We start from the raw sequence: 5,870 nt of genomic DNA, 5'->3' as shown, positions 1-5,870 counted from the left end.
TATAGCGTAACAGTTTCATATCGGGGTATTTGGTCCGCGCTTTCTGCTGGGGCGTTCATGGGCTTAGGTGTAGGCCGTAGAACCCTCAGTACCATCTCTGAATGCGCATTACGAGGATCACATATGAATTGGGTACGTTTCAACCAAATGACTGATCGCTATGCTTAATTGCTTTGGGAATTAATCATATCGATCCGGATTTTGCAGAATTATAGTTGTTTGCTTCTGTGTTGCGTAACTATATTAGGTTTTATAACATCCTAGCTCACGCTCACTACGTACGCACATAGTACCTATGGTACACAGATCAATCTTGCGTCTCTTAGTTTCCAATGGCTCCATCCTACTACACAATGAGCTTCACCTGGGCCTGTCGACCGTCTGTCGGGGACTTGGCCGTTTACGTGGGATTCTACCGTATGGCCATGACGAAATAGAGTCGGTGGTGGGTCATGGTCATTAGCAGCCCAATATGAAGGAGGTAGACCTAAGTGTTATTCCTCTTGTTTAGGTAGACCTAAGTGTTTTGCCTCGCACTGAGGGTGCCCATCGGAAACATCCACTGACCCGGTACGTTCGCAAACTTTGGTTTGCGAAATACCAGGGTAGCCACCATAGTGGATCAACGACTGATCCTATTAAATTACGATCATTGTCGTGTAGATGGGGAAGTATATATGCAGCCACCTTCCGTCCGTTGATTGGCGTCTCTGTCTTATCTTTTTAGGAGGGAGACGCCAAGCTCGGATGGTTGGGTTTCATTACTAGCACATTTCGTGTCATAGGATGACTGACATGTTGCTTCGAGTGGACCACAGAACGACCACTTCCCCTACAGGCGCTTTGCAGTAACTGGTTGTTGCTCCGATCCTGTGTTTTATTTTTCCAAATTTTTCATCGAGACTAAGTGACTTTTACCACTCTGTGTGTCAAAAGTGCGTTAGATCTCGAGCGCAAGGCCGGCGCCTAGTTCACCCAGCTTCTTTATATATATAGTTGTCTGGGGGTATCAGAACTTTTAGACCGGACAAATAGCCAAATGCCTCGTCATCTAATTAGTGACGCGCATGAATGGATTAACGAGATTCCCACTGTCCCTATCTACTCCTGCCACCGGCCGCAGTGCCGGTGGGACCAGAGCACACTGGTATCAGGCGGGTCCCCGGGTGGCGGATAGGGGGGCTTGATCGGTTTGCACCAACCACTGATTGAGTGGAGCTTGCTCTCCCGGACCAAAGGTCGCGCGTATGGGAAGGAAAACCCATCTAACCAATACCCTGTGATGTCCCGTGGCGTTTGTGGCTGTATATTCCTAATGTATTGATGTATTCCTATTTGTGGCTGGCCATTTCGGCGAGTGCACCGGGCGTGCCCGATCCCGGTGTCGTATTGGCTTTGCGGCACCCTGGTGAAGGCTATTGTACAGTCTACGGGCTGTGCAATCGAGGTGTTACTCGTTCGGAGTGGTGAACGACGAGCTTCGGACCCTGGCCAGGAAGTGTGCGTTGAACACAGGGGTCGGAACCTGTGTTGCTCCGAGCGGGTTTTGGCGTGTCTGCGTACGGTATGGAAGGTTTTATACCTCTCCATATCGGCGGCGTCATTAATGGGTGTTGGTCCCCTGAGTACAGGGGTGGGATGTGTAAATACCTACGGGATTTGCTCATCCCTGGGTGTACCCGTTATCAGCAATACCCGGCTCGCTCCCTCACACACGATGAGTCGTAACTTCGCTGTAATGGAAAATATTGATGTATCAAAGCCTTTGTCAAGCACTGCTGGGAGTGCAACTGCGGGGGAGATGTCACCGTCCGGAACTGGTGGCCCGAGCGGCGCCTCGGTAAACACTGTACCGTCCGTGGGGGGTCTGACGCAGGCTGGTCCTGCGAGTGGCACGAGAGCGTCACTGAAGAGGAGCAGCACAAGCTCTTCAGCTAAAATAGGAAGTGAGGTGGTGGTGGCAAAAAAACTGCCACAGGTCGAGGAGATGGATACATCTCAGGCAGAAGAACGACGGAAGCGGGAGAGAGCGGGCTCAACCAATTCGGATGGGTCCCCGAAGGGTTTTAAGAAACCTCGAGTGGTTCCACCGGGGACGCCTGGCTCGAGTGTCTCGGTGGGGTCATCGACGAACAGTGCGGACAGAGGCACGTCGCAGACGGACCGGAATGTGTGTCCTTGTAGGGAAGGGGACCCGTTGCGCGGAATGGACGCCGTAATAAGGCGTTTTGCAAACGTTATTGCTGCCGCTAAGCTATCCGGAAAAAAGAAGCACGACTTCTTACGGGCAGCTAATAAAATGCGTGACATTGCGAGTCATGCAGTGCGCAGCCTTGAGGCGCAATTGATGGCGGCCAAGACAGAATTAGCCATATTACAAAATGGGATGGGAGGTAGCCCTCAAGTTACGAGCATGGTACAAAGAAGGCCTGAGACGGTACCAGCACGGGGTGCCGAGGCTGCGGGGCCTAGGCGGCTTTACAATGAGGCACTTAATTCAGGCACCGTGCAGTTACGTAATGATGCACCAGCTGTGGCCCCAACGACGGATGGCACTGGGAACTCCTCCGAATGGGTGGAAGTTAGGAAGAAGGGGCGTAAGAGTAGGAAGAGAAGGAAGAGGAAGGCTAAGTCCTGGCCGGTCTTGGTTAAAGGGGTGGATGGGCCAATGGAGGCGGCGGCTGTTAGGGCCAAGCTAGCGGCGATTGAGGATAGCGTGGAGGCGAGGGTAAGGGCGGTCCGGGAGATACGTGGGGGTGTTGCCATGGAGGCGGCCTCTAAGGCGGACCTACAGAAACTCAAGGAAAGTGAGGAATTTAAGAAGTGCGGGCTCATGGTGGAAGAGCCGTTAGGTACACCTCCACGTATGCTAATTTATGATGTGCCACGTAAATGGGACGATGACTCCTTGCTCAAGGAGTTCCACCGTAAAAACATGAGTGGAATGTGCACTACAGAGGAGTTCCATGAAAGAGTGCGTTTAGCGGGGAGATTTGGCAAGGGTGATTGCGTAAGCGTGGTTTTAGAGATACCACTGAAGTGGCGTCAGCCACTTATCAATAAAAAAAGGGTGTTTTTGGGTCTAAGAAGCATGCGTGTCAGGGAACACGACATGGTTAGGCAGTGCTACAAATGCATGGCGTTCGATCATATTATGGCAGAATGCACTCTCACTAAGAGAGTGTGTTGGAACTGCGGTGGCAGTGACCACTTGAGTGCAAATTGTAAGAGCCCACAATCTTGTGGCAATTGTGTCAAGAAAGGTTGGTTAGCAATGGCTGCCACACATAGTGCGTCGTCCATGGGGTGTCCAGTGTATGCCCAAAAATATGAGAAGCTACAGGGGCGCATTAGAAAGGACTAATGGCCCCCCAAAATAAATTTAGAGCGGTCCAGTTCAACTGTCAGCGGTCATACGCTGTCATGGCTGAGCTGGGACCTGTGTTAGTAAAGAAGAGGGTGGGAGTAGCTCTATTGCAGGAGCCCTACACGGCTAACGGGGCCATCAGGGGTTTGCCAGCTTGGATGCGTACGTACGGGGTGGTACGGCATAAAGCTGCCATTGTCATAAGTGATCGGTCCCTTGAAAGCATGATGTTGGATGAACTAACCACAGAGACCTGTGTGGTTGTATGGGTCAGGGGTGATTTTGGCGAAGCATATATGTGCAGTGCATACTGTGCTCCAAGAAGTAACATTGATGTCGTGCTAGGACGGCTAGATGTTGTATTGGATGTTTGTAGGAGAAGACTCCTAATTGCAATGGATGCCAATGCAACATCTGCATTATGGCACAGTAAGGGAGACAACAGGGGACGGCCCTCTGTAACGAGAGGGACAAGACTCTCTGAGTGGATTCTACAACAGGGAATGGGAGTATTAAACCGACCAAGTTGTCTATACACTTTCGATGGTCCTAGGGGTATGAGCGACATCGACGTTACGCTTAGTATAGGGGATTGGGGGGCAAGGGATTTTAAATGGACGCTGGTGGATGGTGGCATCAGCGACCACAATATGATTCTACTTGATCTCGAACATGACCGGGGAACAGGGAGGGTGGAACATCTGGACTGGGGCGTTGTAGGTGTGGATTGGGATGCATACCGGAGCTACTTACAAGACCTAGTAGCTCAAGTAGGAATGGAAAGTTTCCTTCAGCTGAGCATGCGAGACAAGCTGGTGAAAGTTAACCAGTGGATCAGCCAAGCAAATGAGGCATGTCTGGTGAGAAAACAGAGGCTCCCAGGGCGTAAAGTTGCATGGTGGGATGCTGACTTGAGCCAACTCAAGAGCAGGCTACGAAGGCAGCGTCGGGACCTGCAGAAAGAGATCGCGAGACAGGGTGGCTTAATAAACGTGAAAAAGCGGCAATATAAGAATATGCGAAGACAATATGTCAATGCCATAAAAGAGGCCAAACAGTCTCATTGGCATGAGATAGTCCGACGAAGTGGTCCGTGGGGTACGGCATATAGAGTATGTCGTAACACTGACATTAAGAACATAGGCTCTATAAAGGTGCGTGATGGGTGGACACGTACGTGGGATGAAAGTGCCAGGGTCCTGCTTCATGCGTTCTTTCCAGGAGCCATTGAAGTACCGGTACCACAAGAAGGGGATATTATAAGACATCCTCTGACTCAGGACGGGGTGTCCCGGATCCTGTGTCAAGAGGATGTTGAGTCGTCAGTCTGTCGTATGAGGATGGGCAAGGCTCCTGGTATAGACGGGATCAGAAATGAAGTAATCGCCAGGATATGGGAAGCTGTCCCTGAGGTGATTACGGATCTGTTCAACTCGTGTTGGGAGGGTGGATACTTTCCAGGACCTTGGAAATTGGCTAGAGTTGTGGCTCTCCCAAAGGGTCCGAATAAGATCTTGAGTGACCCGGGGTCTTACAGACCTTTAAGCCTGTTAAGTGGTATGGGCAGGGTCCTGGAAAGACTGATGGTCGATCGGCTTGAAGCAGCCATGGAGGGTGGGTGGAATGAGGCCCAATATGGCTTCAGGAAGGGCCGAACCGTTGAGGACGCCTGGCTAAAGATGGTACAGTTAGTGAATATTAGTAGATGCAAATATGTCCTGGGAGTCTTTGTGGACTTTAGGAATGCATTCAGTTGTTTGTACTGGGAGCTGGTTAAGCAGAAGCTTCGTGATGCTGGGCTCGAGGAATCTGACCTACGCATGTGGGACAGCTACTTTACGGACAGGTATGCGGGGATGATGTCAGGCAGGAAGTGTGTCTGGGTCCAAATGACCAGGGGTTGTCCACAGGGTTCCATAGCGGGTCCAACGTTATGGAACCTGTGTATGAATGAGTTGCTGGAGAGGTTGTCTAATAGGGGGGTTAAAGTTGTGGCGTATGCCGATGATCTCCTCATAATGGTTGAGGCTGTTAGTAGAGGAGAGGCACTGGAAGGGGTGGAAAGAGTCATGACACCAGTGGTTGAATGGGGTGAACAAGTGGGTGTAGACGTGTCAGACACGAAGACAGTCTGCATGCCACTTAAAGGGAGGATAGGTACAGACAGACGACCAAGATATGTGACGAGGGAGGGAGAGATCAAGCGTCTTGTTGTGGTCGCTGATGTTGAATACCTGGGTTTGCGCATGGGCCCAGGTATGAATATGAAGAATCACATCGCTACGTTCCGAGCAACTGCGAACGAACAGATGGGGATGTTTGGCAGGATTCTTAGGCGGGATTGGGGGTTGAGCGTCAGGTCTGTCCGTCATTTGATAAAGGGTGTAGTAGAGGCGAAGGTACTGTATGGTTCTGCAGTGTGGCACGAGGTCACAAAATTCCAATATGTGAGGAGGGCCATAAACACAGCACAAAGGGTGGTGCTGCTTGGTGGTTGGAATTT

The sequence above is a fragment of the Chrysoperla carnea genome, chromosome X (assembly GCF_905475395.1).
Source record: "Chrysoperla carnea chromosome X, inChrCarn1.1, whole genome shotgun sequence".
Lineage (NCBI taxonomy): Eukaryota > Metazoa > Arthropoda > Insecta > Neuroptera > Chrysopidae > Chrysoperla > Chrysoperla carnea.
Note: the sequence above shows the minus strand (reverse complement) of the source record.